The sequence below is a fragment of the Pteropus medius genome, unplaced genomic scaffold (assembly GCF_902729225.1).
Source record: "Pteropus medius unplaced genomic scaffold, Ma_sr-lr_union100, whole genome shotgun sequence".
Classification (NCBI taxonomy): domain Eukaryota; kingdom Metazoa; phylum Chordata; class Mammalia; order Chiroptera; family Pteropodidae; genus Pteropus; species Pteropus medius.
In genome coordinates, this window is record NW_024344377.1 from 632,361 (window position 1) to 643,092 (window position 10,732).

General features: G+C 48.9%; 1 pseudogene; it reads right to left on the bottom strand.

Annotated features, from left to right (window-relative positions):
* Nucleotides 1-8,764: 8,764 nt before the first annotated feature.
* Nucleotides 8,765-8,882, bottom strand: LOC120608923 (uncharacterized; annotated as a pseudogene).
* Between the last annotated feature and the right edge of the window lie 1,850 nt (nt 8,883-10,732).

The following is a 10,732-nucleotide window of genomic DNA, read 5'->3' on the forward strand; positions in this document are numbered from 1 at the left end:
CAGTAGTGAATAAATTATAGACACCGTCCCTGTTCCTACAAAAGCCTTGCTCTAGGGCCGTGACTTTCAAATATTTCAACCACGGCGCACTAAGAAGTACATTTTCCTTTGTGAGGCAGCACAGACATGCCACACACACTAATGCAAGTGCAGTACGTATGTAGTACACGTGATATGATCTGACGTTTTGTATTTTATTCTCTTTTCTTACAGACAAATGCCGGTTGCAGGCAACTAAATTGATTTTATGACCCGTGACTGCTCGGATCACTCCTGAGGTTTGAAAAACGTTGATCTAGTGCAAAGGTTTTGCCACGCGTTCCTTAAAACTGTGATTTTCAACGCATGAAACAATGTACGTAGGGTTACCACAAAAACGTATCACACCCAAATGCAATTATAAGCGTTTTTAAGAAACACATGCATGGTATGGTCAAATACGTGCTTCATTACTAACACATAAAACGGAAGATCAGGCGGCCACTGCATGTTTTGAAACTGACGAGCAGAAAGCTATTTTGAGAATTTTGCAACCACGGTACTGTGATATGGGCATACCTGTGATTACCGTTGGTGACAAAGCCACAGGTGCTGAGATGACCCCGGAGGGTCACCTACATTCATAATTGTAAATTTTAGAAGTTTGTGAAAACAAAGCATCATTTCCCATTCAAGTCGGTAGAACTCAAGGGGCCCTGGGCCCCGGATGGGGATCCCTGGTCTAGCCGATCCACACTTCATCTCAATAGTCTCAAACATTTTATTGCAGCAGGGTTGCAGGCTCTGAAAGGAAGTAGCAGATAAATGATGTTTGCTCAGCAGCTGTCAGAATCGGCCGGAGAGGCTCTCCGCTGCCCACGGTGGATCATTTTCCCCACCACCCATTGAGTCTTATTGGTCAGATAAAGAAACGTTGATCCACACCCCAGGGAGACTTACAGACACAATTTTTGGGGGTGCCGGTCACTGCGGGCGGCTGATTTAAAAGTTAGGGAAGAAGTAAGAGCTGCAGAGAGCTTTAAAGGCAGCGAGTGTACTGGCAAGGGTTGAACAGGAAAGAACCCCAAAGTCCCCTCCTCTCCCCACCCCCCACACCCCCTCTATCCTGGTCTACAGCAGTGACTGCCCAGTGCAGGTGGGTCCTGCCGTCCGATTCGTTTCCGGTCAGCTGTATTCTGCTGGGACGAAGCACATTTTTCGGAGGTGGCTGTGTGTGTATCTCAGGACTGACTCGCTGCCATTATGATATAGATGTGAGTGAGGCCTCAAGGAACATCCACTCAGGCTGTTAATAGGTTGACATTAAAAGGAGGGAGGGAAAAAGCAACAAGCCAGCGCTCTGGACCAATTTAGTTGCTGAATACACCCTAAGGACGGAGTGGGAGGGAGCGTTTTATCAGCTTCCCGACTGTCACAGAAAAGGCGCCTGCTTGCTAACACGTCTCGGAGGAAGTCACTTTGAGACTACAACTGTTGGATAAATAATAAGATGTTTCCTTGTCTCTTAGAGGCCACATTGGGGGGTGGAGGGGGATTCGGAAGTTGCTGAAAATCGCCCGAGAAGTGTGGCGTGGCAGCTCCTTCTGCTTTTTTATGATTTATTCAAGGGCCACAAGAGGATCTCAAGTCCTTCTACTTTCCAATATTTTATTAAACGAATATGACACTCTGTCACGGTCGAGCTGGAGCAGGAGACTGGCCATTCGCATGACACAGGGTGTGTGAAGGTTAATTTTGTGTACCCACTTGGCCAGGTGAGAGCGCCTGTCATGTCATCCAACGCCAAGCGCTGACGGGAGGTTTCTGTAGATGTGGCGTCTATAGTCAACTGACTGTAAGCAAAAGAGATTGCAGGATTGCCTTTAGTGATGGGGGGCGGCGCTCATCCAGTCGGTCGAAGGCCTTAAGACCAAAAATGGAGGTTTCCTGGGAAGAAATTCTGTCTTGAGATTGCTTGAGTCTCCAGCCTCCCAGCCTAGTGAATTTCAGACTCGTCAGCAGCCATAATCACATGGGCTAATTCCTTACAATAAATCTCCCAATATTTTTGGTTCTATTTCCCTGGAGAACGCTGACTGATATGCGACCTGCCACATTTTCTCTCTTTCTTGAAACCTCCTCACTCCTTGGTTGGTCACTGTGACCCTTTGTCTCTCTTTCCCGTCTTCATCCTTCTCTCCTTCCACTTGTCCCATAAATGTTGGGGTTCTCCGGGTTTCTCTGAGTGAATGCACACTTTCTGGGGGATCTCTTCACTCATTTGGTTTCAACCTCCTCCTGGATCTTGATCATTCCCAGACCCTCATCTTTATTCTAGAACTCTCCCTCTTTCTTCAACATTATCTAACCTCCCCACCCGCGTCCCCACCTGCACCTCAGACCCAACATAGCCCCATGCTCTCCATGTCAGTCGGCAGGATTCCCATCTGCTAGCTGCCCTCAGCAGTGTCTCCCCTGCGAACAAGCCAGTTGTTTCTGTTCGCACCTGATTTCTTTAAAAGCAATCGAAGTGCTTTTTCTTTATTCAGATGAATGAAATCGGATTACTCTGAGGCGTAATCATTATACCAGGCACGTGATTTCCATAATGAGATAAATGGCTGTCTCCGCCCTGCGTCGCCCGAAATAAGTAATATGTGCACCTGTGTTTTTAATCAAAGTAGAAAATGATAACCAGGGCCAGTCGAGAGGCACAGCGAGGTTGATGGCAGCAATCGGAACCCATCCTGGAGAGTGAGTGAGAGGGACGAGGTGAGTTTGGGGAGACTGGCAGAGAGCAGAACTCAGGGGCGCTTTGGGCCTTGATAAGGACATACTCTCTGCCCTAAACATAACGAGAAGCCACTGGAAGTTTCCGGAGGAGGTCGTGAGATGATCAGATTGGCGTACTGCAATCATTCTGACCTCGGTGGGGGCCGAATTAGGTAGGAATGGAGCCTAAATTCCTGATTCCGATTCAGTTGCTCTGCGATGGCATCAGTGGGGTTGAAAAGTGTCCCGTGCGGCTCTAACACGGAGCCAGGGTGAGACCTTCGTGCTCTTACTCAGTCGTCCGAAGCTCGAGACCCCCCTGTGGCCCCTCAAGACACATTCACGCAGCCTCAGCCTCTGCTTCCACAGCCCAGCCTCCTTGGAGAGCTTGAACCCCACAGGAGCAGCCTGGTTCTACAGACGCCTCTGATGGCTGGGAAATTCTTCACGCCCAGTCCAATCTTCTCCCTCGGTTCAATTCGTCCCTTTGCGGAGAGTAAACGTTCCAGTTCCTTTGACGTGAGCTGGTTGCAGGGATCTTGGTTACTCGCTTTTGTCTTCCTTTTCTTTACGGAGAAGCAGGCACATAGGACGGGAAAGTATAAAAGGTAAGCTGAAGGGCAGATCGAACGTCGCGTGCCGGACCTCCAGGCCCCCGGATCCTCCAGTCAACCGCGTTTCCACTTTCTGTCTTTTCAAAGGAATTTTATGCCTTTACAAAGTCTACACAGTTTCGAGACAAAAAGTACCACATACACTATTCTGCACCTTGCTTTTTTTAAACGTAAAGATACATTCGGGAGATCATTCGACCTCAGCATCTCAAGTGCCACCTGATTGTTTTAAAAGCTACATGCGCGGTTTAATAGACCTGTGACTATGTCACCGTATGTGGCCAGCCCCTGTTTGATAATCAATATGTAGTTGTCAATCTTTCGCAACTATAGGCAAAGCAGTCATTAACGCCTTTGCCTCGTATATACCTCTTCGTATAGATTTCCTGCGTGATAAATTTCTAATAACGCGGCTGCCAGATCAAAACTGTGCGCATTTCAAATTGTCATACACATCGCCAAACTGCCATCCGACGAGAGGGTACCTGCTCTCACCAGCGAGCTACGAGAGTTGCTGGTCTCTCGTCACTCTTAGGGGACGGGCCAGTCTGTAACGCTGTCCTGGAGCGGTGTTGCCCCAACCCGAACCTACAATTTCAGCGCGACCCAAAGCCCACAGTGAACGTGGGCCATCCCCTCTCCTGTTCCAGTCACTACGCGTCTCGTAAAAAACTCCGCACCGAAGCTGCCCCGGGGAACACGGTCACGTCACAGGCATTTCGTCATCGGCTGCTAAAGCACGTTTCTCCCACGGCGAGCCTCGGCTGCTGGCGTTTTGAATGCAAATTGCGGTAACTTCCGCTTCACTGTGAAATTAATTTCCTGCTGCTGCTGTAACAAATGACACGGATTAGGTGGCTTAAAGTAACAGATTTATTGCCTCGCAGTTCTGTTGTTGACAAGTCCTAAATGGGTTAAAATCGAGGTGTCAGTAATGCTCTGTCCCTTCTGGAGTCTCTGGAGGAGAATCCAAGCCCTCGCCTTTTGCAGCCTCTAGAGGCTTCCTGCGTTTTTGGCTCCTGGCCCCTTCCTCCAGCTCAGAGCCGGTACACAGCATCTTCCAGGCCGACTCCGACTCTGACCCCGGCTTCCATCGTCACATCTTCTCCGACTCTCCTGCTTCCGCCTTCCATCATTTAAGGACCCTGTGGTTACATGGGTCTCACTTAGATAATCCAGGAGAGTGTCTCTGTCTTAGGATCCTTAACTCAGTCATATCTGCAAAGTTCCTTTTGTCACAGTCACAGGTTCCGGGATTAGAACATGGACATATTTAGGGAGTTGTTTTTCTGAAGACCCCACGCTGCGTGAAACATCGTTTTATAAAGGTGAATTGCTTCAGGTGCTGCTTGAATATAACGGGCTTTTGGTGAGGGCCTGGCCAGCTTCTCTTCTACGGGGACTGTAAATTAAGTGCCGACCGGTGCCCAGTGTTGAGCCGAGCATCCTTGGGGCTGGAGCGAAGAATTACAGGAACAACCTACATGTGGACCTGTGCGCTACAATTTTTACAGGACATTTACATCCATTATCACGATCTATTTCCCATTGTCAGGTGAGGAAGCCGCCCGAAGTCACACGGCAGGTACATGTCAGCGAGATTCTTCTGGCTCTGAAGCTGCCACTCTCCCCAGCACCATGTCCACCTGCACGAATGTCATGCTACCGGCTCACAGAGTCCCCAGTAAATGTCCTTGAGACCTTTTTTAGCCTCTGGGATTCTGGAGCTGCTTCTTTCCATTTGGGGTTGGAATAAGTGGTCCCTTTTACCAGTTTACACACTTGTTCTCAAGCTTTAACCACCCAGGACTCACGACAGTCTCATCACTGAGCAGGTCAGACCTGGGACAGCCTGTCCAGGTCCCCAACACCCCGGGAGGCATAGACCCTGAGGGACTGGGGACACGGCCAAGGTCACAGGAGACTCAGAGCAATGACCGACCCTCTCATTGACCTTCACCATCTCTTGTGGAGGTGCTGCCCTGGGAGCTGGAAGCTCTGAACACCCAAAGAGTCTGTCTGCCCGTTGCTCCAGAGAACATGATGAATTCTCATGATGAAACGGGAGGTCAAGCCGGGAAGGGACATCAGCGGAGTGCCTACTGGGTGCCGGCGCTGTCCGGAGGGAGCTCACTCAGGGCCCCTAACAGCTTAGATACCCTTATCGCCACTTCACTGATGGGAGCCCTTGGAGGTCAAGATCACGAAGACGGCAATGAATGGATTCTGTACTGGGTCATTCTAGTTCCCAAAGCCGTGACTTTTCTGCTCGCCCACGCTGGAGGATTTGCTGAGCCAGGTTCCAGGGTGGAAAATAACATCTGGCACCTGCCGTGTGAGTGTACAGCTCAGGAACCCTCGGCACCCCCGCCCCCTCCCCCGCAGGTAGGTTTGCAGCCGGTTGGATTAAAGCGAGTGTAGCCGGCAGGAGAGGCAGGGAGGGAAAGTGGAGGTGGAGGCTGGCTGTCCCCTGGATGCTGTCCAGTGACATGGGAGCAGGTGCCAGAACCCTCTCCCCACCAAGACGGGAGAGCGGAGGTCCAGCTGAGTGCTGCCAGCAGCGGGAGCGAAACGTCACAGCCGGTTCTCAAGTTAAATCACCAAACAAATAGCTGACCAGCGAGGGAGCTGGCGGCTTGTCCCGGAATGTTCTCGGGGCCGGCTTCGATTGCCATTTGTTGGAGTTGAGCTTCATTTCCATCTCCCCTTCAATTTAGACCCCATCTGCTCCTCCGTGTGCCTGATCCCACAGCTAGAGACACGGGCACGCAATTATCCAGCTCCTACGCATCTTTCTTGTTCTTCTCTCTGAGTTTAATTTCCGTGAGAGGCTCTGCCTTGAGCTTGTTTAAAACCCTGCAATTATGAGGAGGCACCTAACGAGACCAGGAGCGAGCTTCTGCACTGTGCAGCTATTTTTTTTTTTTTTTAATGAGATAAACAGAGGAAAATGTCAAACAGAAGGATTGCTACGTTTCTTTGATGGCTGAAAGGGTACCCAGCACTGCCAATAAACATGCTGCAATTGGCACGTGTGTCGGAGGGTGGGGGTGGGGGTTCCTGGGACCCAGGGGCGTCTTGGCCTTACCCAAGATGTGTCACCGGATCTTGCCGGGCTGAAGACCCACTGGCCAGTGCTCCCAGGCCTGAATTCTTCCAGGTCACGGTCGACAGGGAAGTGGCCCTGAGAGGCTGCGGCTGCCTTTCCAAGAGAGGTTCGTTTTCTCTCTGAGCTCATTATAGGGCAACAACTGGGGTGCTGGAAATTGCAAACAGCATGTGTCGTGATGAGTATTTTGACTTGGAAGACAGCATTCTCAGCAACTCCTAATGTCTGCGGAAACTCAAGAGGCGGCGGAGGAATCTGTCATGGAAGTGCCACTCACACGGTGTGGCTAATCATGAGAATTCAATTACAGAAGCATTTATTTAGTGCCTGCTGTGTACCTGGCTCTGCGTGGAGCACTCGGCACACAGAAGGAGTCAGAGGAGCCCCTGCCCTTCTTAAGACACTAATGGAGGGAACCAGAGAATCAAAAGGCAGGTGTGAGTAATGAAGTCCTCCCCATGCCCCTCAAGGCCACTCCCCCGCCCCCCACCGGGTTTAGATTCAGCAACAAAAGGAAAGGACCAGATCAAGGCTTAAGTTCTTTCTTGAACCAACACCCCCTTCAGGCTGACTCTTCTTCCCCAAGGGGGAACCCTGTCCTTGCCCTCTTCCCCTCCCTTCTGCCCCCAGCTGGAGCCCAGCACGGGCTCAGGGGGCCCAGGCCAGCCTCTTCCCGAGGCACACTTGGGAATGGCTCAGTGCCATGCGCCCCAAGCTCGGTCTCACACTGGGGCTCCCTGGCTCGTTCGTCTGACAGTGCAGATGCCAGGCCCCTTGGCACAGGTTCTGATCGTGCGGGGTTCGGGTTGGTGTGTTTTCAGGGATCAGCCCAGGTGATTCCGATGCATGGTCAGGTTTGGGAACCGCTAACCTAGGGCCAAAGGATGCTTTTTCCATCTCCAGCCGGTGGTGCTGGCAAGTGCCTCTTCCCCTCTCTGGGACATTTATCCCCATCTATAAATGTACACTGGGTGATGTCTGAGATCCAAGGCCTCTAACTACCTGTGTGTGTATAAGGCAGACCACCTGGGCGCCCACCTGCGATTCTGTCCTTCCTTCATGAGCCATCCGAGGAGAGAGGGGAACAGGTGAGCCTAGATCTGGAGCTGATTCCAGCCCCTTCACCTGTGTCCTGGTCGACCTAAGCCAGGTCCCCTCCCCTCTATGGGCCTCAGTTCGGGGTAAATCCGTGAGAGTTTTCAGCAGGGAACCATCCCTTTGTATTTCTTTTTCTTTGGGATTTTCGCAGGGCAGAGAGCAAAGCACTCCGGAGGCAAAATAAAGAGCCCTGGGAGGAGGTTCCCTGTCCCCGCAGTGAGGCCAGAGGGACAGCTGTGCGGTGCACTCTGGGGACAGGCACTACGCAACCTGTCTCGGGGCACTGGAGCCCTGTGAGGGGCCAGAGGGAGGGTCGGCCCTGCGTCCAGCCTGACTCCAGGAAGGCTGGGCCACTCACCCGTGGTGACTGTCTAAAGCCTGGACATGAGCCCAGGTCCACTCCGAACACTGCCCATCCATCTCCCTCCAGCTCTCTGGTTAGTGGGGGGAACCCATGAAATGTCCCGCCTTTTGCACTCCACACCTAAAGATCTATTTAAAGGAGGAGAGAGGTTAACCCCGCCCCCCATGAAACTCCAAGGTGACACTTCCCATTCCCTTGCAGCTCCCTCCGCCCTCCACCCCACTGTCTGCATCCATTTCCCAGCCCCACAGGCTCTTAGTCCCCACACCGCCCCCCCAACCTGTACTCCAAGCTTCCTTCTCCACCTTCCTGCAGGTGAGGGGATCATCTGGGTGCGGGGGGGAACCGGAAGGAGCCCCTTTAACAATTTCCCACCAAGGTGTAAGTGAGACGATCACTACACTAAAGATTCTCAAACTAGTTCCACAGACAAAAGTCTGTCCGTAATGCTAGGTGGAAAATTACCTCTTCATTTTCACTAATCTCGAACTGAAATGCAGCATTACTTTCGATCATAAATGAGTAAGAGACCATAGGGAGCTTAGCTGGCCTGTGACTGTCACCAGTAGAGATGGCAGGTACCGTCACATGGCTTTACGGTTGCTGCAGATTTTGAAATATTGTTTAGGCCCATCTTTTGAAAGGATGGTAATTCTTAGACTGTCTAGGTCTTAATGTCTAGTATGGTAGCAACGAAGCACATATATTTCTTTTTAAAATTTTTTTATTATTATTTTTTTTAGGTGAGGCAATCCTTGGTTGACCTCACAGATTGCAAGGGCCTTGTCAGCTTACGATCCCTTATTTTTTAAAATTTTTTATTTTTTACGCCTACAGCACCTGGTCTTCCTAGGTGGTCTCTCATCCAAGTAATAACCAGGCCCGACCCTGCTTGGCTTCAAAATCAGACGGATTCAGGCTTCTTCAGGGTGGCATGGCCGTAGACACACATATATTTCTATATTGCAAAAATATTTTTCAAATATTTGGCAGCTATGTTTTAATATAACTGGTTTCCTTTGAGACCTTGTGGATTTTACTTCATTTTATAAAAAAATGTCATTTAAAGGACTCTATCAGGTTCACAGGCTGCCAACAGGGCCTAGGTACATGAAAGGTTAAAGACCCATCCTCTAAAGCAAGACTTGTTAGCGCAGATGAATTTCATCCACCTGTAGGCAGGTAGAAAAGCAAAGAATCTTTGATAATGGTGAGGGAAGGTGATTTTGAATATTTGTTGAAATTTCCAGGAGCTAGAAGAGATCTAAGTGATACAGAGCTTTATTTGTTAAATCAACTTTATTCAGCTTTAATTTATATACAGTAAAATGCATATGCTCTATATGCGCATTGTTCAAAAATTGTGGTAAAAAAACAAAAAACTTTATCATCGTAACCATTTTTAAGTGTAAAGTTCAGCGGTGTTTATTCACATCGTTATGTAAAATGCACCCATTTGAAACATGCAGTTCAATGAGTTCTAACGAGACATTTGTCAATACATTTGTGTAACCGCCAGTACGATTAAATACACAGTATTTCTACCACCCCCGAAATGCTCCACTTCGAAATCTCTACTGTCCCAGACCCAGTAACCATGACCTCCTCTTTGTCTCTACAGCCCAGTTTTGTCTTTTTTCTTTTTAAAAAACCTTCTCATATAAATGGAATTCTATAGAATATTCCGCAATGGTTTATTCGCCTGTTGATGGATGTTTGGGTTGTTTCCCACTTTTGATTATTACAAATAAAGTTACTGTGCACGTCCTCGTACAGGTCCTTTGGCAGGCACCCGCTTCCACGTCTCCGAGGAAAATCCCGAGGAGTGAGATGCTGGGTCGGTCATCAGGTGAGTGCATGTTTGCCTTTACAAGGAAGTGCCAACCTGTTTTCCAAAATCGTCGTGCCTTCCCGCCAACCACAGATGGGAGATCTGGTTGTTTCGTATTCTTCCCGGCATTTGGTATTGTTCATCTTTAATTTCAGCCGTTCCCTGGGTAGCTGCGTATCATTGTGGTTTCATTTGTACTTTATTGATGGCTAAGAACGTCGAGCGCCTTTTCGTGTACTTGCTGGCCATGTGCCCATCTTCTTTGGAAGTGTCTGTCTAAATCTTTTGCCTTTTCTTTTTTATTATTTGTCTCCTTATATATTCCGGGTATAATTCTTTTGCCAGACCCATGAATTGCAAATATTTTCCCCATTCCGTAGCTTGTCTTTTCATTTTCTTGACGTTTTTAAGAGCAATAGTTTTAAATTTTGATGCGGTCCAGTTCATCCATTTCCTATTTTATGGTCATGCTTTTTGCATTCTATCAAAGACATCTTAGCCTGCCTCAAAGTTGAAAAGATTTGCTCCTATGTTTTTTTCTGAAAGTTTTATATTTTTAGTCTTTATACTTGGATCAGAGATTCGAGTCCGGCTTAGTGTGTGGGGCGAGGTGTGGATAAGGTTTATTACTTCTTTGCCATGAGTCTCCAGAGAGTCCAGCACCATTTGATGGAAAGGCCACTCTTCCCACTGAATTGCCTTAGCACCTTTGTCGGAATCAACTGACCATATTCACGTGGGTCTTTTTCCAGACTCTCTATTCTTTTCCATTGGTTTGTATGTCTGATCTTACATCACAGCTTTACTTTAAAAGATGAGAAATCTGGGCCTGGAAGAGTGAAGTGCTTTGTACTAGGTCAAAAAAAAAAAATTAGTTAGAGGCCAGGATGGAATGTGACTCTTGTAAATATCCACCTTTAGCTCTTGTTAGAGGCCAGCAAATGGGTAAATAGTAGTGTGGATAT